The sequence below is a fragment of the Anolis carolinensis genome, chromosome 2, assembly GCF_035594765.1.
Source record: "Anolis carolinensis isolate JA03-04 chromosome 2, rAnoCar3.1.pri, whole genome shotgun sequence".
Lineage (NCBI taxonomy): Eukaryota > Metazoa > Chordata > Lepidosauria > Squamata > Dactyloidae > Anolis > Anolis carolinensis.
Window position 1 is genome coordinate 163,751,147 of NC_085842.1, and position 23,796 is coordinate 163,774,942.

The 23,796-nt window shown below is 39.5% G+C and overlaps 1 protein-coding gene across 4 annotated transcripts in view; it reads left to right on the forward strand.

The window, feature by feature from the left end:
- ankfn1 (ankyrin repeat and fibronectin type III domain containing 1) overlaps positions 1–23,796 on the forward strand; it is a 282,113-nt gene that overhangs the window by 114,783 nt on the left and 143,534 nt on the right. Inside the window, exons 1-2 of one of the 4 annotated variants that reach the window (XM_062970997.1) lie at positions 12,740–13,534; positions 13,648–13,756. The exons of 1 other annotated variant lie outside the window; for it this stretch is intronic. The gene's annotated coding sequence lies outside the window, so the exon portion shown is untranslated. Of the gene's footprint in view, positions 1–12,739; positions 13,535–13,647; positions 13,757–23,796 lie in introns of those variants that run through there. 2 more of the 4 variants (XM_008114372.3, XM_062970996.1) reach the window with 2 other exon arrangements.

The following is a 23,796-nucleotide window of genomic DNA, read 5'->3' on the forward strand; positions in this document are numbered from 1 at the left end:
AAATGTGGTAGCTTCTAATAACCTTTCCACTACGTAACATCATGCAAACTAGGGCGAGTCAGACAACTTGTGACCTGTCAGACTACCATTCCCCTCAGCCCACACACAGGCTGTGGAAAACACCACACGTCATGGTGAATTTGGCGACCGTCATCGGGGTGCATGGGAAGCCATTGCTCCACACCCCGCAACACCCAGCTTGGTAGAAAGCGGATCCCACGGGGGAAAATATCAACTGTGAAGCTCCCTCCCCCCCATTAATGGCTGTGCAACATGGGAAACCTCCTGTGTTGCCGCCATGGTGGCATATGCTGGCTCTGCTTTAGTTGACTCACGGAGCCCCGCCAGAAGTTCCTTTGATGGGGGCCGGTGGGCTCAGTGGCTCAATTAGGGCTCAACTGGCATATGCCACCAAAAAAGCCCCATCTGATGAGGTTGTAAGTGCAGTTTTGAACCCTGGTCTCCAAGATGAAACATTTACATCACACTGGTTCTCTCCAGCAATCTTTGGAAGGCAAACATTGCCCAGAACTTTAGGAGTGAATAAACTCCTACCAAAGGTCATTGTCTCTCACTAGAAAACAGAGGAGGAGCTATTCTTTCCAGATTGGGGAAGGCTCATCAGCCATATCATATGATAACCCATTTAATTTACCCCCCTCCCCAATCTTTACAAGTGTCACAAGACTGATTTGGGAGCAATCACTTTGCAGTAGTATTGTCTTAGTGCTGATGGCATGTGAAATGGACTGAAAATACTTCATACCCAGTCTGAATGGGAATGGAGGAATAATTTGAAATATCTTTGATCAGAGTTGTCTGAGATTTGTAGGGGCGGTGTGTCACTAATTTTGCTATGGAACTAGCTGGTGGGAAGACTTTGTTGAAGTTTGCAACCCAGTGATTATGAAATTACAGTCAGTGTTCCACTTTCTCTTCTATAAAGGAGGAGAAAATGCGTCTCCAGCTAATGTTCCATTAATGGAATATAAAACTATATACATTTGCAAATTTACATACAACTGTATACAGCTCCCTCCCTTCAATATATTTATTTAAAAAATAAATATAGGTATATAAAGAGAAAAGTAGGTAGGATTTTTTTTGTCTTGTGCTTTTTATTTCAGTTAACATTTTTTCTAGTAACATTTAATATGTTTTCCCAAACAGAGAATATTAAGTGCAGCAAATTGTGTGGAGAGGTGAGTGATAGGTTAAAATTCACCAAGTCCTGACCTAGGAGGAAATTAGTTTCTAACAGTGAAACACAAGTCCTTTCTTTAATTAAGCTGCCTAAGTTGCTCAATTCTATTGCAAATATCTATTAACATTCTTTCAAAGGGCTTACACATTCGCTCCCCTTGTTCCAGCAAGCGTCTATAGCCATACTATGTGCACTTAGGTTTCAAATGAGTATTTAATAATATAATCTTGAAGTCATTTAAAATGAGAACTAAAATGCCAATAAGAAAATTGTGACACTCATACAAGGTACATGGGCAGGCAAAATTGTATTAAAACTAAGGGATATTTGCCTACACATATGCCACTTAATATCTTCATGGCTTTCAGCAGGCTAGCTTGCATGCATAGTGGGCTATCAAAGAAATGCCAGATTACATTTACTCTTGGGGCACATCTATATTGTAGAATTGATGCAACTATAAGTGTCATGGCTCAATGCTATGGAATCCAGGGATTTGTAGTTTTTCAAGGTCTTTAGCCTTGTCTGACAAAGAGTTCTGGTGCCTCACCAAACTACAAATTTCATGATTCTACAACATTGAGCCATGACACTTGGTGGTATCAAACAGTGCAGATATGTCCTTAACCATTGGCTGGAATCCCAACAGTAACCATGTGCTATGTCTCTTTTAGGATATGGTGTGGGGACTGTTCTCTAGCCCTTTGCACTCCATGCAAAACTTTCCCCTTAGGTAGCTACCAAATGCGGGTATGAGTGTTATTTATCAATGGGGAGCAGGACGCACCTCAGAACAGGGAGCCATAACTCTTCAACATTTTTATCAATAGCTTAGAGCAGGCATGGGCAAACTTCGGGCGTCCAGATGTTTTGGACTTCAACTCCCACAATTCCTAACAGCCAGAATTGTGGGAGTTGCAGTTCAAAACACCTGGAGAGCCGAAATTTGCCCATGCCTGGATTAGAGGATAGAGTGGAGAGAATCCTTTTGAAATTTTCAGGTAGCACAAAGCTGAGATGGGGAGCTAACCTATTGGAAAAGAGGAAAAGAATTCAAAAGGACTTACATAAAGTAGAAAATAGAGCAGAATTCAACAAGATGCAATATAATAGAGAAAATGCAAAATTTGAATTTTAGGCCACAAAAAACTCAATTATGCAGATATAGTTTGGCGGATACATGGCTCAAAACTACAGGTGAAAAGGACCTTGGAATGATTTTTGATTGTAATTTGAACATGGCCCAACAGTATAGTGCTATTTTAACCCCTATAGTAGAAACGTACACTCCTTCTCCACTGACATATGATCTGGATTATCAAAGCAAATAATCCACACTATCTGCTTTGAACTGGATTATGTAAATCTACACTGCTATATAATCCAGTTCGAAGCAGATAATCTGGATTTTATATGGCCGTGTAGAAGGGGCCCTAGTTGAAGGAAGCAATAATCTATCTGGGATAGAGTTATGAATAGCCATGGGCAGCCTCTCGAGGGCACTCCAGCAGTTCCAGAAGGCTCTTTGAGAAAAAGAAGAAAAAAAGACAATCACCTTCACAAGGTGTGGCTCTCAGCCAAAACAAGACATGGCTCCCCAAACATAATACTGGTAATGCTTGGACTCCATTCACAAAGTAGAGATGGTTTTGATAAAAACTGGAAACAGCAAAATTTGCTTCTCTCTTTGGTCCCATCCACACTGCCATAAAAGGGACCTTAAACTGCATTGAATGGGATTATATGAGTCTACACTGTCGTACAGTTCAGTTCAGTGGCAGTATAGATCAGGTCATTCTTATCAATTCAAAAATAAGATACATTTGGGGATAGGGATAGTGTATTTGATTGTTTTTAACCCCAGATGTTTTTGGCCTACAGCTCCCAGAAATCCCAGCCAGTTTACCAGCTGTTAGGATTTCTGGGAGTTGAATGCCAAATTGCTTTCACTGAGTGACTCTGCTTGTGGTGATTTCAACTGCGAGTGATTCTGGAGGTTCATTCAAAGGTTTTTTTAAAGTTGAATGCCAAAAACATCTGGGGACACAGGTTGAGAACCACTAGTTTAATTGTTTTTGTTTGAAGGGGCTTTCATTTTAATTGGCTAGTTTGTTTAATTCTATTTTAACTGCCATGAGTCAATGCTATGGAATCCTGGTTGTTGTAGTTTGGTAAGGCACCAGCACTCATTGACAGAGACGGCTAAGTACCTTGTTAAACTACAACTATAGGACTACATAGCATTGAGCCATGGTTGTTAAAGTGTTGTCAAACTGGATTAACTTCATCCCTTCGATGCCATTATATTAGCACAACTGAAGTCCTTGTAACAAGTGCAATGTCATCCAACTTTGTAAAATACAAAAAAAATGGAATGAAACAAAACAAAATAATGAGGATGATGCAGGAAACATGTCCTCTCACTTATATAATATCTGTACCGGCATAGGTCAAAGAGGTTCGCCTTGCAAAGCCCAGGGATATACACAAGTGAAAAATGAGAAATATGCCTGGAGTATGTTACCTAGACTCTGGGTTGTTTTGTAAAATAAATAATTTTGGAGTGTATAAAGGGCATACAGCAATAAAAACAAAGCAATTTGTGGTTGTATTCAATCCTGGGTGGGTGGCCAGTTTCATTAAGGAAAAATGATTAGTTTGCTATGGTGCTGTGTTTTGTGGAATTGTATTGTGGAAGACAAACTCGAGAATCCTAATAATAGCAGTTACAAAGATGCAAGTGGAGAAAGGCAGCTTGTTTCAGTGTCTTAAAAGCCTTAGGCTGCTTTCGGCTTTTTATATTATATTATCATTATGAAAGAAATTACAACGACAAGACAGCCAAAACACTATACTAGAGAAAGGAGATCTAAATTGAATAACATCTATTGTTGGCTGAAAATTATAGATCCTTTGCTTGCCCTGGCACATTCTTTCTGAATGTGTCAGTTTGACTCGCTGAGATATGCAGAAAGCTATAAATTCAATTATGGACTGCAGAGGTTTCAGAGAATTTTCATTCGGAGGACAATTCTATCTAGGCTTGTATCAAAATGCTGTTTAGCAGTTCCATATCAGAGTTGTCCACAATATTTCTTAAGCAGCCAGATAGATTTCCCAAACAATGATATGATCAGTCATAATGCCACACATAGCATTTAACATCGTTATCTAGTCATCTACTCCGATATGCATTCAAGCTATCCATTTCTCAAATGCCACATTTCCAACATGGATAAGATTGAATATAAGATAGTAGAAATGCTTTTTAAAAATATTAGTGTGAACTGTAATACATTTAGAATTAGACCAATTGTCGTGATTTGCTAGGGACTGTTCTCATTAATCCTCTGTTGTCCCACCTTTCCACCTGCATTTGAAATGTCCTGGTTTCTCTCCCTAGCCCCATCTGCCATATAATCCAGCTAGAACTACATTACAATGGTCAACGTAGACTCATACAATGCAGATTGAACCACATTGTACTGGGTTATATGAGTCTACACTGCCATACACACCAGTTTGATGCAGTTAATCTGCATTCTGAAACTGGTTTCTATGGCAATATAGATGGGTCCCCTCTTTTCCTGCTGTTCCCCTTTATACTCAGCTTATTTCAATTGCTGCATACTGAAGTCAAAGTGCAAAATCAATCTGCATGCATTTATTAGTAACTCGGCTGGGGAAAGAAGAGAAGGGGGGATGGAATCTTGTCTGCCCTGTAGACTCAAGCAAAAGCAAATTGATAATATAGCCCTTCATAGCTCATGTCCTTTTTCTCATTAATAACTTTTTCCATCTTGGTCACACTTTCATGTTGTTTGGCCACACCATTCCCAGTTTTCAACTGTGACATGCTGGAGGGTATGAAACAGTGTAGTGGTTTGAGCAGTAGATTAGAACTCTGATTCAAATCTGCCACTCAGCCATGGAGACACACTAGGTGACCTTGGGCACGTCACACTCTTTCAGAACTCAGAGGGAAGCAACGCTAAACCTTCTCTGAATAAACCTTGTCAAGGAAACCCCATGACAGGTTCACTGAAGGGTCACCATTAATCAGAAACGACTTGAAGGCACACAACATCAAAAACAAAGGTGATGGAGAAGAGAAATATACAGAATGGTAAAATGTTCTATATGGTATTCATCAGACGGTCCAAATAAATGATTTCATACATGCATCAAAAATACTTCAGATGATAATGTATGCTGTTGTGTGCTGTCAAGTCATTTAGGCTTCCAAGGGCCACAACTCATACACATTTTATGGTCAGAAAAAGATTGGTCTTGGGATTCTGAAGGTGTTGAAAGTCATAAAAACATGCTTGGGAGCCATACTTTACCCCTCTCTGTACCCTTGGTGTGAAAGCAAGGATGTCTTGTTCTAATGGGAATATTTCTTGTAGAACCTTCCAAGAGCATCAAATCAATGTTTTGGCAATGCAATCAAATAAAAAAGGTAAGAGATATTAATATGTTCAAGATATTCTGGAGCATGTGGTGGCCTCCCAACTCCAGGGGTATCTATCCTCAATCTGTCCTCAGGCCTGGTTATGGGACAGAGACAGCTTTGGTAGATGATCTACACAGGAAAATGGGAAGGGATTGTTGATTCAGCTGGACCTCTCAGTGGCTTTAGATTTCATTGATCATGGGCCAACTCTGGAATGGAACCTAGGGGGTACTGTTTTTCTACCATTTTGGTCTCTCTTGAGGGGCAAACTCATAACGTGATGTTCGGGAACTTCTGTTTGATACCCTGGTCATTGGCCTACAGAGTCCTCAGAGTTCTGCTTTGTCTTACATACTGCTAACATCTAAATGAAATTTCTCTGAGGAGGCACCTGAAATTTAAGAGGTGTGATGTCCCCACTATGCAAATGAGAACCCAGCTCTACCTCTGCTTTCTACTTAATTCCAAGGAAGATACTTCAGTACTAAGCTAATATTTGTTGTCAGTTATCGATTGTATAGGAGCAAACAAATTTTAATTTTAATCCAGACAAGACAGAAGTGCTTTTGGTCAGTCAAAAACCAATCATGGAATAGAGTTGCCACCTCTCCTGAATATGGTTACACTCTATTGAAATCTCAGGCCCCTTCTACACTGTCATATAAAATCCAAATCTGATTTAAGATGGATTATATGGCAGTGTTGACTCATATAATCCAGTTCAATACAAATAATGTGGATGATCTGGTTTGATAATGTGGGTCATATGGCAGTGTAGAAGGGGCCTCAGGCTCTTAGTTTGGATATTCTCCTGGACTCAACTCTGAGCCCAAACACCCAGTTTTCAGCAATGGCTGAGTACATTTGCAACGTATATGCCAACTATGCGCATTCCTTGAGGTCTGTCTACAGTGATACATGTCTTGATTATAACCCAGTTGGATTACTGTAAGGCACTCTGTGTTGGGCTGCCTTTGGGAACGGTTCAAAAACTTCATAAGGTCAAAATATTGTGCCTCAGAATGCTGAGTGGGCCCAGTTATAGGAAGTATATAACTTATCAAAATAGCCTCACTGGCTACCAGTTCATCTCCAGGCACAATTCAAAGCACTGATCATGATCTATAAAGCCCTATATGGCTTGGGTCCAGACTATATGAACAATTGTATCTCTCCACATGAGCCTGCTGAATCCCTAAGATCTATAGCAGAACATTTCTTTCTCAGTTCTAAAGCTGTTATAGGCTCACTTGCCACCTTGTCACATTGAGAAATTTCCCTATCGTAGGACACTTCAGCCTCTTTTCAAACATGGAGAGACTGAGCTCATCACATGAGTTAAACTACTTCTGGCCATCATGCATAGCCCTCCTTGGTTGAAAAGAGGCAGAAGAATCCTGAAAAGAGGTGACTCTGGAAATTGGCCTTATCACATTGAGAAATTTCCCCTTTGTAGGACACTTCAGCCTCTTTTCAAGCATGGAGAGGTATGGAGCTCATCACATGTTCTGGGGTTGAAAGAAGGCAGACATTTCCTGAAAGGAGGGAACTCTGAGCACGGGCCCATAATCATGTTCAGAGCTTCTACCTCTTATTACACTTTATTCCCATGTTTACAACTGAAAAGCAGGTGGGATGGGAACTATCAAAGTTTTGTGTTCTGTTTCATTGCCCAAACATCAGCAGTCTCTTATATCATATGGGGTTTGGGGGGAAACAATATTATCTCATGAAAAGAAATGATTTTAACCTGGAGCACGGTTTCTTATATCATATGGGGTTTGGGGCAGAACAATATCATCCCATGGAAAGAAGTGGTTTAGAACTACTGTCAGTCTCCTTTAATGTAAGGGGCTTTGGGTAGCGCATGGGATCTCTTGGCTTTCAGATATTGTTGTTTGTTTGTTTTTAAAAGTAATACTGGCCGTGTGATGAATGTAAGATGAATATATTGCCAGCTCTTAGGTTTCCACATGTGAGTGTGATGGGGAGGCAGAACTCAAAATGGGACTGCTGATGATATAAGAGGGAGATTCTCTACAGGGTGTTCTATTTATCTTTTTAAAAACTTTTGCATGTCTTCTAAATTATTATATTGGTTTGTTTGGCGATGTTAATTGTTTTAAATGGTTATTGTTTAGGGTTCAGGTTTTTTTTTTAACTGACACTTTGTAAAAGCTGCCTCGGTTCCAACTCTGAAAGGAAGATGACATATAAATAAAATTAACAAATAATATACCGTATATACTTGAGTATAAGCCAACCCGAATATAAGCCAAAGCACCTAATTTTACCACAAAAAACTGGGAAAACATTGACTCCAGTATAAGCCGAGATACCAATAAAATTGCATTAATTGAGGCATCAGTAGTTTAAATGTTTTTGAATCTTTACATCAAACTGTAATTTAAGATATGACTTTTCAACTCTGATTAAATCATTATTTTCATCTTCTTCAATGTGCTTATGTATGCTTTTAATAATAATAGAGTGAAATAATAAATGTGATAATAATAATAAATGCAGTAAAATAATACATGTAATAATAAATAGAGTAAAATAATAAATGTATTAATCATAATAAAAATAGAGTAAAATAAATGTACAAGTAACAACAATAATAGAGTAAAATAATAAATGTAATAATAATAATTAATAGAGTAAAATAATAAATGTAACAATACCAATAATAATAGAGAAAAATAATAAATATACCATATATACTTGAGTATAAGCTGACCTGAATATGTCCACCAAGACCCTCACCCGAGTATAAGCCAAGGAGGGTTTTTTTCAGTCCTAAAAAAGGGCTGAAAAACTAGGCTTATACTCAAGTATATACAGTAATTTTTAAGAGACAAAATTAAAAAGCAATTGAAACACCCACCAATAAAAGGATATGGATAAAGCAAGTGTTTTCTGTTTGGGGATTTTTTCATGTGTACATTCATATCTCTGCACTTATACATGCACATTCTGGTGACCTACATTTCAAATTAGGTGTTGCTTTCTACTTCTCTGGGAAGAACTATTGCTCCTTTCCTAAGAGTGAGATAACCCATAAACATGTCTGAAGACAGCTCCTGGATGTAGACGAATTCCTTGTTGGTACTAACTCTTAATTTATTCTGTGAATCAGTATAGTTTGCAGGCATTTGCTTCCTACTTGTGATCTCCACAGTCTGGAACGTTAACTTACATAAGCAACATCATAGATACCGTGGTGGTGCACTCATTAGAAGCAGCAAATATGTGATCATGATTGAGGTTTCTTTTTTTCCCTGGATGTTTTCTGGTGGTATAAAAGGATAACATAAAAGCTTGTAAAAGAGAGAATGGCAATGGGGAGTTGGTAGGCAGAATTAGGTAAATGGTAGGGAAGTTTGGTAAAAGCTTAAGGAGATATTTTAGCCCTTTTCAAATATTCTGGTTTTGTTTAGTCAAGGCACAGTGGGTCAGATTCCCTCCTGCACACCCACCATCTTTATTCATCTAAGTCAGAAACCAAACTAAGGACTTCATCAGACAGAGCAGGGAAAAATACGGGAAAGTTTGAGAAATCATCTTTGCCTGGAATTCTGCTTTTTAAAAGGGAATTTACTATCCGCTTAGAGGAGACTCAAGACATGGTTCTCAAGACAGACACCACTTCTGGGATCCTTGACTTCTCTCTTCAATCCTGTTACTCTAGAGGAGACCCAAGTCAACATGAGCAAATCTGGAAGATCCCATCCCACGTGGTTTTAAATGTTTTCTCCCATTTCTAGATACACCAGGAGCTCAGAAGACAATTTCTCCCCAGTTTCTGTCTGCCCTCCCCTTTCTCCAGACTTCTGACATAGTTCCCTGACGAAATACCATGGATGACACTTGAAAGTCTGTCTGCGTCATATGTGTTCCACAGTACTTTGTCTATGAACTGTTTTAGAAGTGTGTGGAAATTGGGTGTGGGGAGGCTTGCATGTGATGAAGTCCTAAATATGTCTAAAAGCTGGTAGAAAACATGGTCCTTTAAATGTACTCATTTTAGATAGTTCTGTTCATTGAAGTATAATTCTGACCCCTCCCCCTTTATGGTAATCTAAGAACCTCCATCTAATTTTCTCTTAGTATCACGGCTTTTTAAAAACACACTCTAAAAACACACCCATCGCTGATGCCCTCACACCATGCAAGATATGTTTCACAAGTAAGCCATAGGAAGCCATATGCAAAGGATCTTCAGACAGTACCTTTTGTAAAATGGGATTCCCAGTGTCTTCACTCATCCTTTTTTCTCCATGTGCATTGTTGGCAGCTCGTCCCCTGTTAACAGATTGTGGGTTTCCCATTGAACTTAGTGGATTAGTAGATCGTGAGGTTTGCATAGCTTGAAGTGGTTTAGCAGATCCTGGGTTTTCTGCATTTTGTGCAGCTCCTCAGGATCAAAATATGCTTTTATGTTTCTCTATTTGGACTGAAGTCACAGACTTGTGGGGTTGTGCAAGATCTGCCAATTTTTTATAAAAAGGATAACAGTGAGTTGGGGAAACATCCGATCGATTGGGAGGAGTCATTTATCTGCCATGTGATAAGTCAAAGGTGCATTATTTCAATAGCTATGGGAAGGAGGGAAACATGAGTGTAATGGGGTTTTAATAGATCCAATATGTATTGTGTCCTCACAAACAACGGCTTGAAGGCAAAAAAGCTGGAATTCAAATGCAGCTTCTTATTTATCCCGCAGAGTCAAGTTGCTGGTTCATTTGCTCAATCCCATCTGGAGCAACTTTATAGCAGAGAAACATTGCTGCAGGGCTCCATGTTCCATTTTCAAGTTATACGCTACACTTTTTGTGTATGGTTTAGCCAGTGAACTGAGTATTTGCATTGGTGCCTATCACTGTTCGGACTAGGAGCCCCCGATGGCATAGTGGACTAAAGCCTCGTTGGGTTGCTAACCTGAAAGCTGCCAGGTTCGAATCCCACTCGAGGAGAGTGCGGATGAGCTCCCTCTATCAGCTCCAGCTCCATGCGGAGACATGAGAGAAGCCTCCCACAAGGATGGTAAAAACATCAAAACATCCGGGCTTCCCCTGGACAACATCCTTGCAGATGGCCAATTCTCTCACCCCAGAAGCGACTCAAGTTGCTCCTGACATGAAAAAAAAACTGTTCGGACTGAGCACAACTGAAGGCCACCACATGTGATTATCAGAGTTGATTGTGTGCCCCATAGCAATGGGCAAGATAATCTATGACAACTATCCAAGCTATTGTAACCAAGTTTGAAATTGCTGTTTCAAGGTGTTCCCTCTCTTCTCTCTAGTAAAGTAATTATATTAGCTTTTTTTGTTTTGCCCTCAGTCTATCCATATAACTAAACAGATATAAATTTGAAAGACATCTTGTTGTGTTTAGCCTTCTGAGGCCTGTCTCACCATTTGCCTAGCACAGAGCTTTTCAAAAATGTCATGTTGGTGACACACCTTTTAAACATGTATCATTTTGTGACACCGTAATTCAGTTTTACTAGAAACCAGAGGTTAAACCTCTTATAATAGATACAGACACATACATAAATTGTAATAATGAAATGATTAGGGACCCAACATATCTCATAAAACATTTCATTTATATATTTTTAAAATATGTTTTATTGCTTATTTCACATAGATTCAGAGGTTAGGAAAGCTCTGGCCTAGCACTTTCCCAGCCTTTTTCCAGGAACATGTAACAACCCAGTTAAATCTTTTTTTTCTGTTTTTTTTTTTTTACTATGTATTAGCTGTTCGCATGTTTTCTTCTCTTGTGACTTGGTATAGTCAATCATTTGAATGTCCAGAGGATGGCGGCTAAAATGATCAAAGGTCTGGATATCATGCCCTATGAGGAGCAGCTTCAAGAGCTGTGTATGTTTAGCCTGAAGAAGAAAAGGCTGAGAGAAGACGTGATAGCAATATATAAATATGTGAAAGGATGCCATAAGGAGGAGAGAGCAAGCATGTTTTCTGCTGCCCTGGAGACTAGCACATGGAGCAAGGGATTCAAATTACAGGAAAGGAGATTCCACCTGAACATTAGGAAGAACTTCCTGACTGTAAGAGCTGTTCAGCATTGGAACTCTCTGCCTCAAAGTGTAGTGGAGGCGCCTTCTTTGGAGGCTTTTAAAAAAAAGACTGGATGACCATCTGTCAGGGGTACTTTGTGCTTTTCCTGCATGGCAGGGGGTTGGACTAGAATAGATGGACCAGGTGGTCTCTTCCAACTCTATGATTCTATGATTCTTTCTGTTTTAAAAATATTTTTCAATTTTTAAAAACAGAATCATAGAATCATAGAGTTGGAAGAGACCACATGGTCCATCTAATCTAGGACTATGTTTAATTTGCCTACTTTCTTCTTTTTGAGCAAATTTTCCTCTTGTTATTGAAGTGTGGAGTAAAACCAACTGTGCATGCCACACGCTTCTGCAAAAGATCTCCGTATCTCTGGTATTCCAGCTGCACATGAACCTGCATTGACAGTTGCTATTTCCAGCACCAGATATCATAATTACATTTGTTAATGCAAGTTGGAGCCCCCACACACCCCCACACACTATACTCATAATTGAAAGCACCCTCTTTTCCATCTTTAACTATCTTGATCCAAGAGTGACATGACAGTTAAAGTGTGTTAAGGAATAACTAATGTATGCTTGCTTATATTCCTTACCTCTTGGGTTTTTTGGGAGATGCTGAAAATAATTAAGAAAGGGCTTGCCCAGTATTTCATAAGATGTGAACTCCACATCAGTGATACTGCTTTTCTTCCCTTGCATAACTGGGCTACAAAAATGCACAGGACCAAGTTGCACACAAGTAAAAATGACACGATTTGAAGAAAACGTCCTAAATGCTTTCTTAATTTTATTCTGTTGCTAGGCACTTAATAGGACTCTGATGTTTGGTTGAAATGAACCAGAGATGTATAGAATAATGTGTGATTATATTTATCCTAGATTTGTTTATTTTATATTAAAAAAAAAACACTAGATAGCTTTATTTTTTAGTTTGCACTCTTGCAATCCTTTTCATCAAAGAGAATCTGGCTTGTTTGTTTGTTTGTCTGTTTGATATGACATATTTTACTCAGTCTTTAACATTATTATTATCGTTACATGGTTCATTATACTGGGGAATGATTTGCAGCTAGAGCTTACATTCACACACAGATGGAGCCGCATTGTTTCAGGTTTGCCTGAACTGCTTTCATAACCTTTTGCCGGCTAACCTGTTTAGTACTGGCTGGTAGCTTTCCCAGGATTTTGCAGATGTCCCAGAGCTGTGGATGTGGTGGTTGCTTTTGTTGCTGTGATTGCGGACAGCTGGACTGCAAGCTTGGCAAATGAAAGAGGACTTCATCAGATGTGCTCATGAAGTGCACGACCAAACAATGGGCTTGGATTTGTTCCTTTCTTGTGGATTTTACAAAAACTGGGGGTTTAAATGGTTACCGTAATGTATGTTTGATCAGTCCAGTAGCAGTTGCTTACCATTCCAGCTTTGTTTTACTCTGGACAGCAGTTACTTTTCCTTTCTCACCCCACTCACCCCTTGCCATCTCTTGCTTTCTGAAGTGATCGGTTCTGAAAGGGAGAGGGAGAGAGAGAGGGGGAGAGAGAGAGAACGAACAGGATAATAGCACATATATAGCATCATATAGCCGGGGGCTTCCTTGACAACATGAACACGAATCTGTGATGCCAGGTAATAGCTACAGTGTTAAGAGGGTACAAAAGTATTGAAGAATCAAATTGTGTTTATTTGGCTATTGCTTCATGTTGCTGCTAGAGATTTCTCTGTTCCTTCGCTTGCTTTATGATGTGCAGTCGTGATCTTCAACTTCAGCAGGTGCTTATAGGGAATACACATTGTTGTCGTTGTTTTAATTATTCACTCAGTATTGGAGAAAGATTCACACAGTCTCTCTCTCTCTCTCTATCCCTCTCTCTCTTTCCCGGAAGCTTAATCACATGAGATGCCAAAGAGAAAGCAATGTGATTACATTGAATGAAAATAATACTGGACTGTTATCACCAGCACAATTCTTTTCAGCCTCATACTGCGAAACTGGTGAGTGCATTTTTATTCTCTAACCTGCTCATCTTATGATTTTATAGTGGGGAAAGGGAGGGGAAAATCTTGCAAATGAAAGGACAGTGTGTGATGTTCTCCTACCTGTTGTGCATGTATCTTTCAGAGTGTCTTAACTTAACACGCGAACAATCCCCCCGTGCCAGCTTGAGTTGTGTCGTTTCTATATATAGGATTGGCACATGAGCATGGGAGTTGATATAGCCAAATAATGTAGGAATCTTTGGCAGTCTGAGTTATAACATTGCTTTGATGGAAATTAAAAATGTTCAAGAGGAAGAAGAGAAGGATGCCTAAGATTATTTCATGGCTCACACTTCTAGAAATATACCCTCATGGGATAAATCTATATAGGAAAGCCACGCTGTTTTAATATCGTGGAGGGAATGATGCCTCCCAAGCATGCCTTGTGCTGTATGATACACATGAGCATCAGGAGATTTAGATTTGTGATCAGTTCCAGCAATAATAATGGGAACAGAAAAATTAAGGGGGGGGGGTGTCTCTTCCTTCCAAGTAACTAAGCTTTCTGTTGTAGTCAAGCTACTGAGATATTTACACTCATTATCACACCTTAATTGTCTTTGTGATCTTAATTTTTTACAAAAGGGAATGGCTCCAAAAGAGCAACAGCTAAATGCAATTAGTAGATAAGGAACTACAATGCGTGTGTCGTTTTCTCCACCTTTGAGTTCTGCAGATGTTTTGACAATTTGATATTTTGACTGGCTCTGATAACTGCACCAAATAGTAGGAAGCAGTTTGATGATTATATCCACTCTGAAGATTACCTTATCTAAGCAATGACCCAAGCTGGGTATTATCTGAGGTCTCAAGAGATGAAAGCCCTCTAGTGCATTGGTTTGCTACACCACCTAGCGTCAGCTGTGGCTGTCTTTTGCGATGAACCGTTGGCAGTTTTTAGTTCCAACAAGCAATTGTATCAGTGAATGCATGTTTTAGTAGAAGAATGGACATGGCCCTGTTGTGGCTAGTGAGGCTCCTGGATTTTCATCCTACAAACAGAAGCAAGAGAGAGAGGAAACTGCTTCGGAGCACATGTAAGGATAGCTAGCCACACAACACGGACTAGTTCAGGAAAAAAAAAAGGAAAAGTAAGGGAGGTTGGGAATAGGTACCCCAGTTGATCAGAAAAGCAAGAAGATTGGTAAATTTCCAAAGATAATTTTAATGAAGAGAGAAGTGGTGTAAGTCAGTTTTACTAAGCAGTTATGGAAAAGCACCATGATGGAAGACTTTTGCTCTCTAAAGTTCAAGTACCATTGCTACACATGCTGGTAGAAAAATCATGACAGGCTCCCCAAGTGAGTTGCATGTCCATGAAATGGGTGTGTAAGGTCCCATATTGCATAATAGTTTAAAAAAAAAAGCATGGAAAACAAAATGCCAGTGAGTGCCTCTGTCAGTGGATGTTTGACATAAGACTTCATCACATGAAAGTTTTCCTCTGTTTTAGCATGCTTGCAAAACGCAGTCCCATGGTGCACGGCTACTTCCGATAGCCACCCATGGGAATGCGTCTTACCAACTTGCTTACCAGAGATGACTCCATTTTCAGGAGTTGGGTAACTCATTCAAGAAAGTGGGGGGAAGCATAGGGGAATGGCAAGAAGGCAGAGAAAGGATGTGGGATGGCTGGCCGGACCTTTCTGGGAGAAAATGGAGTAAGACAGGTCCCCAGTCTTTTCAACACTTTCTGCCACTTCCCACCTGCCTGTCTGATGAACTACTCAGTTGAAGTCAACAAAACAAAAATAGGCTTCTAGAACTGGATGTAATAATTACTCTCACTTGTGTCACTTGAGGTGATCACAAAGGGGAGAGAAAGAGGAGCAACTGAGAAATTGTAGGACAGAGGGAGATAGTGAAAGGCTTTTTGGGTTGCTGTGAGTTTTCTAGGCTGTATGGCCATGTTCTAGAAGCATTCTCTCCTGACAATTTGCCCACATCTATGGCAGGCATTCTCAGAGGTTATGAGGTCTGTTGGAAACTAGGCAAGTGGGGTTTATATATCTGTGGAAGGTCCAGGTTGAAAGAAAGAACTTTTGTCTGCCTGAGGCAAGTGCGAATGTTGCAGTTGACCAGCTAGATTAGCACTGAATAGCCTTGCAGCTTCAAAGCCCTGCTGGGGGAATCCTTTGTTGGAAGGTGTTAACTGGCCCTGACTGATTGAGAAGACAGAGCAGTAAGAGCAAGTTAACTTGTCTTCTTTGCCAGGTTAGCTTTCGACACATTACTACTGTATATACTTTTTATTTTCGTGTCAGGAGCAACTTGAGTTGCTTCTGGAGTGAGAAAATTGGCCGTCTGCAAGGATGTTGTCCAGGGGACGCCCAGATGTTTTTGAAGTTTTTACCATCCTTGTGGGAGGCTTCTCTCATGTCCCCGCATGGAGCTGGAGCTGGTAGAGGGAGCTCATCCACACTCTCCCCAGGTGCGATTCGAACCTGGCAGCTTTCAGGTCAGCAACCCAACCTTCAAGTCACTTAGTCCACTACGCCATCTGGGGGCTCCTACTGTATATACTAATGTATAGGTCTAGACGTTTTAGTCAAAAATTGACCCCCAAAACTTGGGTCATTTTATCCACTGGTCAATGTAAGTCCTGTGCCTTAATTCTTGACTCAAAAGAGGAACCATCCCATTTTCTGAGGCCCCATCTACACTGCCATATGAAATCCACATTATCTGCTTTGAACTGGATTATATGAGTCTACACTGTTAGATAGTAGAATAAAGAAAGGTGACCCTAAAGGCCATAAATGACTTCAGGCAAGAACAGGGAATCTTACTTCTGTGAATGTTGTTAAATTTAATTATTAAAATATATGAGACAAGTGTGTGTGTGTGTGTGTGTGTGTGTGTGTGTGTGTGTGTATATATATATATATATATATATATATATATATATATATATAGCTAATTTCATCACTGCACACCAGATCAAATGATTTCCAAAATTTCCTCCCAACTGTCATATTTTTTTTACCTTTTTATCATACTTCATGTTCCAAAATGTTTGTGAACAAAATTGCTTGAGGAAAAACCCAAGTTGTTTTTCTCCACAAATATATTCTCCATTTTTTAAAAAAGTCTCCAGATGCAAAAAACATCTTGCGCCTGTTCCATTTTTTTGACCCAGTGCTTCATTTTGTCAGAATACCCTTTCTTGTCAAGATCAATAATTTTTTAAAAAAAATCACCCTCAACACAATCCAATACTTGCTTGCCAAACAGCTAGATTTAATGAGCTAGAAGTATGCTGATGTGCTCAATGTTATTTAGGCTAATAATTGAAGATGCCTTTCCCAATGTTTCTGATCAGGTTAAAAGTCTTACATAATTAAAAATAACCAATTCCAAAACATCAATCAAATGACCTATCTAAATAAATGGTCATACAGAGAATACACCATAGCTACACACACTTATAGCAAATTAACCAGATGTTGTTTTCCTCAAAACACCTCTCTTTCCCTCTGTAATCTAACTAAGAATAGAAATTGAAAAAAAGTTTAAAATATCAAAATGATACATGATAAATCATCTTCCTGAGTATTGGGAAACAATTATAAGGAGGAGAGTATTGGACAAATGAGAATAGTTGCTTTTCAGGCAATATTTCTTACGGGAGAAAAATGTTTTATTCCTTATGGGAGAAAAGCACATGTGGGTTTGCATTTTACACAGAAAACAACATACTCACTTCAGTTCAGAAAATAAGTTTCCTGCCCAGAGAAACAACATTTTGGCCCAGAAAACATGATTTGTGCTAAGAAAATAATGCAGAAGAGACTCATGTTATTTTTGTACTGTGTATTTGTCAATCTTCAAATAGCAACTGAAAACTATACAGATTGCAAGGACTTCCTCACAATAAAGGAAAAGTGGCAAAATTGTTCATTCTCACCTGTAAGAATGGCATTTGTGAAGGTTACCATACCTGTTAAGTGTATATAACTGTCTGGGTATTCTATTCAATGCACTTGAAGTGCTGAATTAGAAGAATTTCATCTATTTTTAAAAAATATATATTTTTAAAGTGGTACTCCTGACAAGGATTTTGCTTTTGTGTCTCCTCTTTCTGCCATGGAGAAGCTTGACATATCGGGCTTGAAAAGGATTTGTGGGGTACAAAAACAGTATAGAGCAGGGGTCCCCAAACTAAGGCCCGGGGGCCGGATGCGGCCCTCCAAGATCATTTACCTGGCCCCCGCCCTCAGTTTTATAATATAATATTTTATATCAGTTTTAATAATATAATATATTGTATATACATATAATATTGATAATAATCTTATGTTATACAATATAATACTAATAGTAATACCATATAATAATATTAATTATATGGTATATATTACATCTATATATATAAAAGAGTGATGGCATCACAGCAGCGGACAAAACAACAAAAGTAAACACCCCACAACCTCGAAAATTGACATCACAACCCCTCATCCATGCCTCTAGGTTGATACAACAAAAAGAAAAGAAAAATAAATTCCTAATTAGAGGGAGAGGAATAATTGTTTTTATCCAATTGCTGCCAGTTAGAAGGCTAAGCTCCACTCACTTGGTCTCCTAGCAACCTACTCAGCCCAGGGGACCCTTTACCTTAACTACCACCAATTCCTCAATACTTTATTTCCCATACCACCATACTTCGCCACAGCAACGCGTGGCCGGGCACAGCTAGTATTATATAATAGTATAGTGGTATAGTTCAATATAGTAATATTTAATGCTAATATTGTGTTATGCTAATAATATAATATATTGTATGTACATACAGCTGCTCTGAGTCCCCTTCGGGGTGAGAGGGGTGGGATATAAATGTAGTAAATAAATGCAGTAAATAAATAATTAATTTTAGACTTAGGCTCGGCCAAAGTCTGACATGACTTGAAGGCACACAACAGCAACAACAACAATCCTAATTAACTTGACTATCTCATTGGCCAGTAGCAGGCCCACACTTCCTATTGAAATCCTGAAAGGTTTATGTTGGTTAAAATTGTTTTCATTTTTAAATATTGTATTCTTTCGTTGTTATTGTTGATGCACTACAAATAAGACATGTGCAGTATGCATAGGAATTTGTTTGTATTTTTTTTCAAATGATAATTCGGCCCCTCAACAGTCTGAAGGATTGTGGACCAGCCCTCTGCTTCAAAAGTTTGGGGACTCCTGGTATAGAGGAATATGCCTAAAGTCTGCAATGCATTTTTCTTCCTTTCTGTCCATTTCTTACAGTGAGCTAAGAAACTGTGCTGTGGATCCTGAATTTGATTATGGGTACATTTACACTATCGAATTAATGCAGTTTGACAACACTTTAACTGCCATGATCCAAGCCTGTGGAATCCTGGAAGTTGTAGTTTAGTGAGGCACCAGCACTCTTTGGCAGAGAAGATTAAAGATTGAAAGACTGTAACTCCCACAATTTCACAGCATCAAGCCATGAGAGTTAAAGTGGTGTCAAGCTGCATGAATTCAACAGTACATGTGCCCTAAGTCTGAATGTGTTAGATTTCTGAATAACCAGAAGAGGAACAGCACTATGCACATTAGGCTTGTGCATAGATTCGGAGTGGTCGGTTCCCTTTGGCCAATTTGGCTTGTTTGGCTTTGCCGGATGGCCATAACAGTAAGAGCCCAGTCATCAAGGTTTTTGTTCATTACATGGCAGCCGATCACGGCTCCTCCTCCCCTATTTGGCACCACGCAGTGCAGAGAGGCTGCAATGTGCTGCTCGCACGTGGTCCTGCCTGTTGGACCAATCTGAATAGAAGAATGCTGTGACGTGTCTTATGCAATGTTTCCTTAACCCCATTGCTGAAACCCAGACTTCCTCGAAAAGAAGAAAGAAAAGGGTCCCAGGAAGGGTGCTTCCTTAACCCTGTTGCTGAAACCCAGATTCCCTTGAAGGCAAGAAGGAAACGGGTCCCAGGAAGGGTGTTTTCTTAACCCTGTTGCTCAAACCCAGACTCCCTTGAAAGAAAGAAATGAAAGGATCCCTGAAACGGAAAGAGGAGCCTTGTAAGTTCCCTATTGCCGCCAATTGGCAGGAATTTCCCAGATCTTTCAGCTGCCTAGTCAAAAACAGATATTTCCATTAGCCAATTTTCAGGAAGCTCACAAAAAATGGATCTGAGTGTCCAACGAAATTTGGATGCCAAAACCGGATCGCCCTCCAGACGAATTGCACAAGCCTAATGCACATACTCTGCATGATATTGTCCTCTATTAAAGGAGTCACCAGCTGCCATTTTATTTAAATAAATTTATCCTTATGCATTCACACTACTGAAATTACCTTGCCTCTCTAAAGCCACATAACCCAGTTTCTCCTAACTTTCATTCCCTGACATTTAAAGGAAGGTTTCTATTTTCTTCACCTGTTATCCTCTCTGTGTGAAAGAAGGCATGATTTTCATATTCTTCCTTGAAACTCAAAGTCTGTAATGTGGCCAACGATGTTGATTCACCTTGTCAAGTGGTTCCTCCTAAGGCCCCTGCCTAGAACTATCAATGGGACCTTTCCTTTAGGAGGAGGGCATAAGCTGTTTTGTTGTAAATCCCCACTTGCAGTTTCCAAGTCCTGAGATGAAAAATCACATAATCAAAGCAATAGGAAACCATGACACATCAAGCAACAGTTCACCTGAGATTAGTCTTGTTTTTCCAGAATGTGTACAGTCACTTTTTTTAAAAAAGCATTAAAAAAGTTTCACTGCCACCAAAAGGAACTAGATAATGTCACATACATATGAAAATACTATTTATTTGCTTTCCAAAATGGCCAAAATAATTGATTCTGATTGCTGAGGTTGTAGGGAAGGAAAATCTGTGAGTTTCGTGTCTATTATATAAAACAAACCCAGGGATAAGCCTTCATTCCTTTTGTAACTGTAAAAATAACTTGCATAGTTATCGCTTCTACCATGAGAAAGTGCAAATGCATTGTACAGTGCAAATACGTTGTAAAATTAAAGAACTTTGATACCAGATTAACTGTCATGGGTCAGTGCTATGGAATCATGGGATCTAGAGTTTTGTGAGGCACCACACTTTTTGGCAGAGAAGGCTAAAGACCTTTCACACCTCCCATGATTCCATAGAATTGAACCATGGTGGTTAAAGTAATGTGGAGCCACGGTGGCACAATGAGTTAAACCCTTGTGCCAACTGGACTGCTGACCTGAAGGTTGGGTTGCTGACCTGAAGGTTGCCGGTTCAAATCCACGAGATGGGGTGAGCTTTCATTTGTCAGCTCTAGCTTGCAGGAGCATGAGAGAAGTCTCCCAGACATCCCCTGGGCAACGTCTCTGTAGACAGCCAATTCTCTCACACCAAAAGCGACTTGCCAAGTCGCTTCTGACATGATAAAAAAGTTAAAGTAAAAAAAAGTATTACTTCTACAGAGCAGATGCACTGATATATATGGGGAGGAACAAAAGAAGCACAGACTTGGGATTATATGGCATTGCAGACGGGGACTCAGAGGACTTTGTGGTGGAATAAAACTTGGCCCCAACTTCATTGCCTAAAACTATGATAGAATTCAGTCAGTCTACTTGCTAGCCCTGCCATGTTCCTCCCTGCCATCCTACTATGATAACTAAACAGAGTGGAACTACTCCACTACCACAACACCTTCCACCAGAAGTGAGCATTAAAAATCAATGTAGTTTTACATTTTAAATCACATCTCAACATAGTCTTAAAACTATTACTTCAAAGAGCACGTGAAACATAACGAATAGTAATTATACACACTCTAATGATATTCTATAAATATGTTAATAGCTGTAAATGGAAATGAGAGGTAACGATGAGTTACTCTACAGGTGTGCATGTGAAATACTCTGTCGCTCTAGCTTGCTCCTCTTTGAGTGCAAAAATCCATGCATACACAATTTGATCTGAACAAGAAGGAGTTTGGATATAAATTCAAAGGATATCCTTTTGATTAATTGAAAGTTATTCGAAAAAGTATTGAGAATAAGCACTTGGTGTGTATCTACCCACTTTCTAATGAAACTTACAGCTCTGAATATATATTAGGGTTATATTAAATGATAATGAACTTCTGCTAAAGATGATTAAATAAAATCTTCTTCTCTGGCAATTTAAACGGTGATATAAATATTTAAAATTATGTTCTGAAGGGAAGCAATTTAATTCAATTTGATTTAACTCAAATCAACCTTGGTACATCTCTCCAGATGCTGCCAGACTGCAACCGCCTTCATTCCTAGCCTCTGCAGAAGCTGCAGTCCAAATAAAATCAGAAAGACTGCAATTTGCCCATCTCTTCCTTACACTGCTAATTTCTATCACAAAAAGAAGCAGCCTGCTGCAATAAATCACTCTGATCATGAGGTCATGAGTCCGAGGCCAGCCCGTGGCGGGGTGAGCACCCATCAATTAAAAAATAAAAAATAGCCCCTGCTCATTGCTGACCTAGCAACCTGAAAGATAGTTGCAACTATCAAGTAGGAAATAAGGTACCACTTATAAAGTGGGGAGGCAAATTTAACTAATTTATGACGTTGGAATGAGGAAGTGCCATCACAGTGGATGATGAAGCAGCTGCTCCCTCCCTGTGGCCAGAATCGAACATCCCCTCAGGAGAAGGTTAAATTGCCTCTGCGTCTGTCTCGGTTCTATGTGTATATGAGCATTGAATGTTTGCCCTATATGTATATAATGTGATCCGCCCTGAGTCCCCTTTGGGGTGAGAAGGGCAGAATATAAATACTGTAAATAAATAAATAAAGGCCTACAGGGTCCCCCTCAGCTGCCAGCCAGGGGAGGCCTCATAGGCCTCAAATATTTCTGAATATAATAGTCGCACCCTCCTTTTTTGAAGGGGACAAGTGAGCAAAAGTGTGATTATTATGCAGCGTAATATAATATCACTCCCAAACTTGCCAGTAAGCCAATCATGGCATTTAAGATAAATTGGAAAGCATCCATATTGATGTTTGCCACCATGTTACAGAATATAATTATTAATAGATGAAGAAAGGAAATAGATGTTACTACATGCAGACTGACCACATTATCATACCAGGATGGAGCCCCTGGTGGTGTAGTGGATTAAAGCCTTGTGACTTGAAGGTTGGGTTGCTGATCTGAAAGCTGCCAGGTTCGAATCCCAGCCGGGGAGAGCGCCGATGAGCTCCCTCTATCAGCTCCAGCTCCATGCGGGGACATGAGAGAAGCCTCCCACAAGGATGGTAAAAACTTCAAAAACATCCGGGCGTCCCCTGGGCAACGTCCTTGCAGATGGCCAATTCTCTCACACCAGAAGCGACTTGCAGTTTCTCAAGTCGCTCCTGACACACACACACACAAATCATACCAGGGCTTTAAAGTGGACAGCTCCACATTTCATCCACCTACAGAATTCTTGGAAATGTAGTATAGGGTGGGGCTTTTTGAATTCTCAGCTACAGAGGTCTTGTCTTCCCAAATGACATTACCTAGAATACTACATTCAGCAGAAAAACAAGGCTTCCTGCTTTAAAGCCCTGGTGTGATAATGTGGTACGAATGATTTCCACTAGTGCAGAAAGTAATACAGTGGAGTCTCACTTATCCAACACTCGCTTATCCAACGTTCTGGATTATCCAATGCATTTTTGTAGTCAATGTTTCCAATATATCGTGATATTTTGGTGCTAAATTCATAAATACAGTAATTACTACATAGCATTACTGCGTATTGAACTACTTTTTCTGCCAAATTTGTTGTCTAACATGATGTTTTGGTGCTTCATTTGTAAAATCATAACCTAATTTGATGTTTAATAGATTTTTCCTTAATGTCTCCTTATTATCCAACATATTCGCTTATCCAACATTCTGCCGGCCCGTTTATGTTGGATAAGCGAGACTCTACTGTATTGACTGCAGAATTCATCTTTCTTTCTTTTTTTCAAGACATATTTCTAGTCTCCAGATTGTAATGTTAGATGAATCATTGG